Genomic DNA, 9,519 nt, shown 5'->3' on the forward strand with positions numbered 1-9,519 from the left:
CATCTGGGACACCAAACTGGATGGACCCAATAGTTAAAATTCATAAGAACACTTTCAACCTCGAGGCAAAATATTGGCTATCTCTAGTGTCCTCGGGGGTGATGCCATCCAAGAATCACACTGGCATATCCATTGAGAATTTTATTCTTATTGCTTCCCTCATGTCTGGGTTTTTTGTTGATATGGGGGTCATTATCAGAAATAAGATTAAGGATCGCTCCACACAGAAAAATACTTAGCAGCCTTTTCCTTGCTTGATGACAGAGTTGTGCCGGAGGGCCAATGTGCGTAAGATTGATAGGTTGGTCAAGGCTAACCAAACAGTTGATATCACCAGATTGGAACCAGGTAGAAAAAAGAGGAGGAGAACTACGGAGCAACCAAGGGCCTCAACGACCGTGTTTGATACTCACATCTTTGACCCCGAGGGACAAGCCACTGTTACTGCTACTATTGATCCTAGTTCCGGGCCCTCTACGGGTCCAACTATCTCTTCGAGGCTTGCACATCCGACTACCCCATCCACCACTACGGGTCCTTCTGCTTCCATTCTTGGCTCTATTTCAGCTTCTCGTGGATACGGGATCCCTAGTGAGGGTATGCGGTTAATTAGAGTGGCGGATGCCAAGGTGAATCAATTTGTGGGCCCATCCTTGACTATGTAGAAACAGCTATGCTACTTTATATAGAGACAGTTAGAGAGGTGAAAAATGAGCAAGCACAGATAAAAGAACATATGCAGGCAATTGAGCTTAGATTGGAGCGCATTGAGGGTGGTGGTGATGATGACCTTCCAGCCATTCGGGCAGACCTGGCAAAGGTTAAGGCAGATATTCAGGGGCTGAAAATCCCGGACATAGAGCTTAGTGAACCCACTCTACCATCGGGCATAGACCTATTTTCTACTAGTCTCACTGGATCTACTAGGCCTAGGGGACCATTGGTTGATGAGTTAGATGGAGAGGAAGAAGAAAATGAGAAGGAAGAAGAAGAGGGTAAAGCGAGTGTGGAAGAATATGAGGATGGGGTGGATGTTGACCCAGCTAGTGAGATAGTGGAGCCGGCTCGGGTCAATGAGACATTGCAGGAGGCCCGATCTAGAGAGAGACCTGAGACAGCCCGTTATGAGGCATTTACAGAGGGTATTGATGAGGCTGAGGTTGATACTTTCGTTGCTATGCAACAGTCTCTTGAGAAGAGCAAGGGTACTGAGGCAGCACCATAGCCTCCTCGGGCAGGCGAGGCTAGTAGTTCCTCCTCTCCCCCTGTTGATATACCACTCCCACAGCCAGTCGGTCCTGGGACCTTTACACCTCCACCTATAGAGCCTTTGAGTGGTGACCCTGCTGACACTGCACCTATGATTGTCCCGCCTTTGGTGATGCTTCCTGCTGATTAGACTCCCACTCAACACATGGGGTCTGATGCTACTCACCCAGACTCTGTCCAGCCTGACGCTTGAAGCATCCCCAGTGAGCTACTCACCTTTCTTTTTTACATTTGATGCATTGGGGACATTGCATATTTCTTTCGTTGGGGGTGGGGGTAGCTCACGTTTTGGATACTCTTGGGTTTTCTTTATCAGTGTTCTTTCCCGAGAGTCTTTATTTTATGTTGAACCTGGCATATTTAGATAGGGTTGACTGTATCGTTTGTTATTTTGAGTATGCAAAGTATCCTGACTTATATGGTGATGGTTTGATCAATTTATGGCATGCATGTTTTCATCTTGTTTTGATAATATAACTCTAAAAAAAAATTATTTTCAGTGTGCATAAGTACTTAAGGGGACTAGCATAACTGACATGACTCATTTGGTGACATATTGTTTACTAAAAAGTTATCTTTTTTCCCTTGAATTCTTGATTGAGAAGTAATTAGAAAATAGTTAAGTAATATATGTGCCATGTGTTGTGAGGCGTTGTCGTTTAAGTCTTGTGCATGATTGTGATCTAGAACTTGCCCGTAAAGTGTCTCAAGGTGAAATCATAAACTACACTTTGTATGAAAGAGGATATTAGGCTTTCCTTGGATCATTACTAAGCCTTAAATTTCCTACCATTGCATGTTTGAGCTTTAGTCCTTTTTTTTTTTTTTTTTTTTTTTTTTGTGACAACCATATTACAAGCCTTACCTGTTTGTTCATATTGACTCATCTTTTGGCACCCTACCTCCCCAAGTGATTCGAAAAAAAAAAGAATGAGAGGTAATTATATTTTGAATGCATGCTTGTAACCGATCACTATCACCATCGTAGCCATTACTACCTTTTAAATACTTGAACACTTGTCGTGTGCTATAACTTTGTTTGAGTTGCTTGAGGACAAGCAAAAGTATAAGTTTGGGGGTGTTTGTCACGACCCAACCCCGTAGGCCGTGACTAGTGCCCGAGCTGGACACTCGTATGTACCTGTTAACTATAATCATCCACAACTAGCATAATACAGACTTATCAATACCAAGGCAAGACGTCGTCTCAAAACTGTCGCATTATTTAGACGTATCACAACAACCTGTCTCCTGGGGAGGTACAACTTTCAACAGACATTATAGTACATAAGCCGACAAGGCTTTCATAATATATAAGGGAACATCCCCGCCATAAACGAGCCGACAAGGCTATCATAACACATTACTTCTCAAAACATATATATATATATATATATATATATATATATATATATATCTACGCAAGCCGACAAGGCTGCCACTACGAATGGGAACGTCCCAAAACATAAGCCATATAGACACAATTGAACAACATCGATACACAACCCACACGTATGTCTATAGACCTCTAAAAGTAACAACAGTATCATATAACGGGACAGGGCCCTCCCGTACCCCTGGATAAAATACATATACACCACAGATATTCTGTACCAAAATCCAGGCTCCGAAACAAGCGAGCTCTCCAAGATAGCTGAATAGGACTCCTAAGCTGGCGGGTTACCAACGTGAGCATCTGTACCTGCGGGCATGAACGCAGCCCCCCGAAGAAAGGGGGTCAGTACGGAATATGTACTGAGCATGTAAAGCATAAATACAATAAACAGGATCATACTGAAGTGAGGAGTACAGAAAACCAGTACAATAACCAGAAAACCACAAGGCTTACCTTTGAATCATAAATCATGGTGTCAATATCAGACTTAACTCGTTATGAAACTTAATGTCACCATTAGAGAATCATCCTGTTCATATGCATATGTATAACGTGTCCCGGCCCTCTAGTGAGGGACTCGGTAAATAAAATCATATCATCATCATGTATATATATAACGTGTCCCGTCCCTCTAGTGAGGGACTCGGTGAATAAGATCATCATGTGCCATCCTAGCCGCCATCCCCATATCATCATATCATCATGTCATCATATCATCATATACATATATATAACGTGTCCCGGCCCTCTAGTGAGGGACTCGGTGAATAATGCAGTGGATTTGTGCACGAAAACATGTCCTGGCCCGGGACTCAGTGAAGGATGTAACAGTAAGCACGAGCAGAGTAGTGAGTAACCATATACATACAGATCGTCTTTTGAGACTCAATAGATAAGTAGACTAATCAGCTCTCAAGTATCAGGATAATAACCATATTAAGTTCTTTCTAAATGTCATTACGAACTATATCAAAGAACGTCTCAAGGATCATAGACATGTATCAAATTAATACGAGATAGCTTATGAAAGTCAAGGACACCACTCATTATGGAATTCTTTAAGAATAGAAACCTTTATACATCATATACTAGTCAATCATATAAGAGACTTGAGGGCAATAGCTCAACTATCCTGAGAGTATCAAGAAACGAATAAAAATCATAAGTCATGCTCGGAACTAGTGAGTAGAATTGCCCTAAAGCTCATATCATATCTTACTTACATCTAGGACATGCCAAAAGAAAGAAAGGAAGGATAGACTTTACATACCTGTTAGAGGCTATTCGTAAATCCGTTCACCTCGTCGCTCTTTTAGCCTATTTAATATAAGAATAACGATATAGTTAGTAACTATATTTTCTAGTTCGCAAATCTATAGCCCATTTCTTATAGAACTTATCCTTTAGCTTCAACATCCTCGTTTAGGGTTTTCCATTAGTTAAAGACTTAACGCAAATCGGGCAGCATTTCCTCTATATAACTCGCCTAATCCGAACTTCCAATTAATTTCTGATTACCACAACAATACCAACAACAACGATACAACAATTTCATATCAAACTAGAATTAAATCCATCCTTAAATCACTTCCAAAACAGCCCAGTATACATTCGTATACCAATGCTTGTATACACTTCTTTATTTTCGTATATACATAGTGTAACGGCAATAAAAACAACAACAACTACAACTACAACCAATCCCCATGATATTCCAGCCTACAAAATAACTCATAACGATTACCAAATAGCCCACACGATAACAATAACAATTTATCCGACTTCCGATATAACTTTCGTATTTCTCATCCCACAATTTAGCTATGGCCTCGATGAGCCTAGATGAATTTAAAACTATCTAGAAGAGGATAGTTATTACCTTATTTGCCAAGAATTTCTCTTCACCCACCTTAGTTCACTTTGAAAAAGATCTGCCATTTGTTATCATCTGGCGGAAACCGACAATACAATCACGCAACCGACGAGGACATAACCTCCAAGTCGTTCTGCATATTATTTTTTTTGTGCGTAGAAGCTTGATAAATTTTTCTTGAATAGAACCTCATTTTCCCTTACTTAATATAGAAATATATTGCTGTACACTTTTGTTCTTTCACAAAATTCTACGTATAGAAATGATCCCAAATAAATCTTGGTGGATAGTGGGGCCTACCCACTTATATATTTCAATGCTTAGCAGCCATATAGCCAAAAAACGTGTCACCACTAGGTCCTCCACATAGATTAGTCACTCTTTTCTTTCTTTAATTGTCATGGTCCCACGTGGACAAGACAATTTGTTTACACTTATCCACTTAATTATAATTAATACCATAATTAATTTTTTGATCCCAATTCACTTAAACATGGATCATTTTTAACACACTTCATATACTCATTATCATAATCATGTAGTAGAATTCTAATCCATAGCCCAAACTAATACCACAAATAAATTCACTATTTAACCTTTCACCGCATAATTAATTTCTTGATCTCAATTTAATTAAATAGTGATCACCTTTAACATACTTCATATACCCATTACCATGACCATGTAATATAACACCACTTCCATAGCCTCCATTGACACACATAAAATATTATTTTCGATCATCGTCGTCACACTTTTTCGTCTTAAAAACTTTTTTTGGGACTCCATTCCTCGTATACACTGAGCTCTTGATTTTCATCCTTGGATATGATAGAATTCTCCGGGCTCGGGTAATTTTGCTCATATCGGACGATTTAATTTCCTAGTCCAAAAATACGGGATGTAACAGTGTTAATGTGCTGTGAAATTATGGCACATTTGGTGCCAATTCCTTAGGCTTTTGTGACTCTTCAAGCACTTTTGGTGTTACTTTTCGTATGTTTTTGTTGATTTGAAGGATAACAGGTTCGGAGAGCATAATGAAGCAAAACAAGTCAAAATGGAAGAAGCGTGACCTGCGAGCCGCAGGTCACACATGCGAGCCGCATGTGCTGCAGCAAGTTTGTACGGAGATTTTGGAATTTTGAAGAAATTGGATGCAGCATCTGCGAGTAGCACCTGCGAGACTCATCTATGACCGCAGGTGCTGCAGTCATTTCTATAAATTGCACGACCTGCAAGAGTTTGTGCAACCTGCGAACATGCGACACAACCTGCAACATGCAAGCAGGCGCGCAGGGGTATTTTTGTCCATAATTTGTTCTCGTTTTAGAAGGCTATAAATACTCTCCCAGGGTTTTGTAAAAGATATTCTACACTTTATTTTGTTGTCTTTTTGTGGAGGCTACATTGAATATTTGTTCTTGAAGCTTTAAGAGGAATCTTCCACTTTTTGTTGTCTTCTTCCATTAACTTTGTTAGCCTTTATGAATACTTTATTTACTTTTGTCTTTTACTTACTGGAAATGAGTAGCTAAACCCATTAGCTAAGGTTGTGGGACCAAATGTGTTAGTTATGTGATTACGTTTCATATTTAAACTTCATTTTTATGTTAGAGATGTATTCTATCAACTCTTCATGCTTTAATGTCTCTTAATGGTTGCAAACATTACTTGTACCTAAGTACTTTTACTTTGCTAGAAAAAAAAAAGTGAAAGTTAGGAAAAGAGTTAGATAGCAAGGATTTGGGTCATTAAATCCTATCTAATAGCATGAGCTAGAGATAGGAAAGCTAACTTGAAACAAAATGAGTGTTCACATTAACTACATTCTAAGGCTTGAGAAAGCTTAGTACTGATATTTATCAATTTGGTCAAGAGACTTTTGACAAAATAACATAACCCATGTTTAATTGTATCTAGACATTTAAAGAAGTTGGATTGATACCCATTCACATTACTTTCCATTGGAACCGCAATCTTAGTCTCTTTTACCACTAGTTACATTTTATTACAACAAATCTTAGAATTAATGATCAAACTCAAAACCAATCATTATTATATTCCCCTTTCCCTTGAAATATAGACTAATAGTCGAGTGTTACACTTAGCAAGTATATTTCTTCATTGTTAAGGCATCACAAAAATTCAAGACCAGACACTTTTGGAAACACTACGTGTCATTTCCTGTTTATATTCTAAGACCTTTCTGTTAGAGTGTGCATCTCATCTAAAAGTTTGAGTTTTCAGTTCATATATTTTTTTTTTCCACGAATTAAGCATGTGAAGATTCTTATTGTTAATGGGTGGCACTGAGATTTTAACCCAATACCGTAATCTATTCTGATACCATATTAAATTGAATTGTGTGACCATTTTATCAACAAGCTTAAGTTATTAGTGATGACACACTTTTATTTACTAGTAATTAATTTGTGTTCAAGTTTCAAATATTTTATATAATTTTACTAATCATTCACATCCAATAATTAAATAATTTAGTTAGCGACTTGTTGTAATTGCCTTTTTTAAAATTTAAAATTTATACCACGATATTAAATTTGTATCAATTGAATTCCTACTCATATATTTAGTTCATCACATTTTCATTAATATAAAGATGAAAATAAATCATTTATTCATAAACTACGACATTAGCTTATGATGTTTATATTCTAACTTGACTTACACTACAGAGACGAAATACTAATAATAATAAAATGCTAATTATATATCTAATCAAACACATAAAAGTCATAATCATTTGAGTGATCAAATCATATGAGTTGTCGTTCAAAATATAAAAGTAAAATTTTAGAAATGTGAATTTACCATCGGCTTCTATTATTATTTAGCTTCCGATGATAAAGTAAACTAGCTTCATTTAATGAAGTGTTGCTTTCTGCATTTCTAATTATATTCGTACGAATATAACTATGGCTAATACGAAACATCTATTTTCAATCAGTAATTTAATCATGACTGAAGCTAACTATTCTTTCACCAAATTCATTTTGATGTGATATATGAATTCAATTGATCCCTATACATGCCAAATAAAAGGCTTTATACTCACGCTAAAAATAATGTTTACTAATTTTGAGTAGAAATTACTTCTAAGTGTAATTCATATGCTCTAATTTTGAGTAGAAATTTATAATGACCCCTTTGGCCGTTACTGTATTTCCGACCCTTTTGATCCTTTTTCGAGCTTTATTAGCTTATATTTGACCCGCGGGGACCGTTGGCATGCTTCCCGAGGTCATCGGAGTTGATTTGGGTAAATTTTGGGAAAATTGGCTTAAAAGTGAAATATGGTTGACCCAAAGTTGACTTTTGGGTAAACGGACCTTTTCAGGAATCCGTTGATTCCGACAGGTCCGGATGGCCTGTTAGAACTTGTGTGCATATTCGGTTTGATTCCCAATGCACTCAGGTGCGTTTTGGGACTAGGTTTGGATTACTAGTTTGGAGGTTTCGGGGGCTGACTCGGTCAACGGGGCCCTCGATGGAGATTCTGAGACCACGAGCGCGTTTGTAGCGCATTTTTTTTATAGGGGGTAGCGTATATGGCATGTGAGCAGGTCTTACCAAGCAATAATTGGATTTCGGGGGCAAGTTATGAAATTTGAGTATGTGACCTGGTGTCTGATGCCCGCTATGGCGGCACCAGAACCGCCGTAGCGGCAACATGATTTGATTGAGGGACCGCTATGACAGTCTGAGTTACCATCATAGCGGGACCGCTGTGGCGGTCCTGACGCCGCAGAAGCGATAATTGCTGAGTCAGAGGCCTTTTACTGTGTTAAACCCTTAGACACAAAGTCATTTTTCCATATTTCGTTCTTGAGGCTTAAGGAGGAGATTTTGGAGGGTTACCACTGATTTCTTCTCTAAGGTATCAATCTTGTCTCTAAATCATTCATTAGCTTTTCCTAATCAATAAACCATGTCTAGATTTCTCTTAAATGGGAAGAACAAAAGGGGTTTTGTGGGTTTTCTTCTCTAATGATCTTATGATGATAAAACCTTGTTTATTTGGTGGATTTAGCATGGGTATTAGCTATTGTAACTTGAGTCTTCCATTTCCAAGGCTTAATTTGTGAATTTAAGGTTAGGGTTTATACCCAAATTTAGGAATTTTGCCTAGAATCCGAATTGGAGTAAATTGTTGGTTCTCCTAGCTTGATATTGATGGGAATTGATCACCTAGAGCTTTAATTTCTTGTTGAGATCTTTAGATTCCTAATTTCACCTTTCTAGGTTATAAACCCTATTCCATAGGTTGGGAATTTGGGTCATGAGAAGAAGTAGGGTTTGATTGATGTTCTTCTTGATTCTAATTATGTGATTCAGATATGTTTAGACATTCATTATCTCGAGGCTCAAAGGAAAGGGAAGACCAAGCTTTGATTATTGGAGACTTTGTTGTTCTGCCTTCCAGGTAGGTTATGGTTTACCCTATGGTGAGACTTCATTTAGCGAAGCATATATTTAGTCGATATTGTCGGAGAAAGCATGTAAACCTTCGGGTATGAAGTTGGGATGGTTATTGTCTTAGGTTGGGCCCTGTTGTGTGATTGGGATCAGCCACCCCGTTGTATTGTGACTTATCTTGTTCTATCGTTGTTGGCTTGATACCAAGTGGAGATAGTAAATATTGAGACTATTGACATATCTTGACCATGATATTGTAGTATCTTACTTGTTGACGTTTGATACAAGGATAATGTTCTATTATGGCTTATTGCATAGCCTTTCCATGATATTAGGGGTGTGCCCATGCTTGGTACTTGTGATATAGATTTGATTATTGACATTGAACTCATACATTGCACGCATTCTCATCCTTCATGATATATTGTTGACACATTGATGATACTTGAGGAAACACTGTTATAAGCTGGGCTCAGTTGGATGAGAGTGACGTGAGGACCGATGTCCGATGGTTGTCCCGGAATCGAGGAGGTGCGTAGCGATT

At 38.2% G+C, this 9,519-nt stretch overlaps 1 long non-coding RNA gene across 1 annotated transcript; it reads right to left on the reverse strand.

Annotated features, from left to right (window-relative positions):
- Positions 1 to 1,792: 1,792 nt before the first annotated feature.
- LOC132599833 (uncharacterized) lies at positions 1,793 to 4,744 on the reverse strand. The gene is made up of 3 exons (XR_009567035.1): positions 4,545 to 4,744; positions 3,936 to 3,982; positions 1,793 to 2,971 (listed from the first exon to the last, which is right to left on the reverse strand). It is a non-coding gene; the product is annotated as an uncharacterized LOC132599833 (long non-coding RNA).
- Positions 4,745 to 9,519: the final 4,775 nt, after the last annotated feature.

This window comes from Lycium barbarum, chromosome 6, assembly GCF_019175385.1.
Source record: "Lycium barbarum isolate Lr01 chromosome 6, ASM1917538v2, whole genome shotgun sequence".
Lineage (NCBI taxonomy): Eukaryota > Viridiplantae > Streptophyta > Magnoliopsida > Solanales > Solanaceae > Lycium > Lycium barbarum.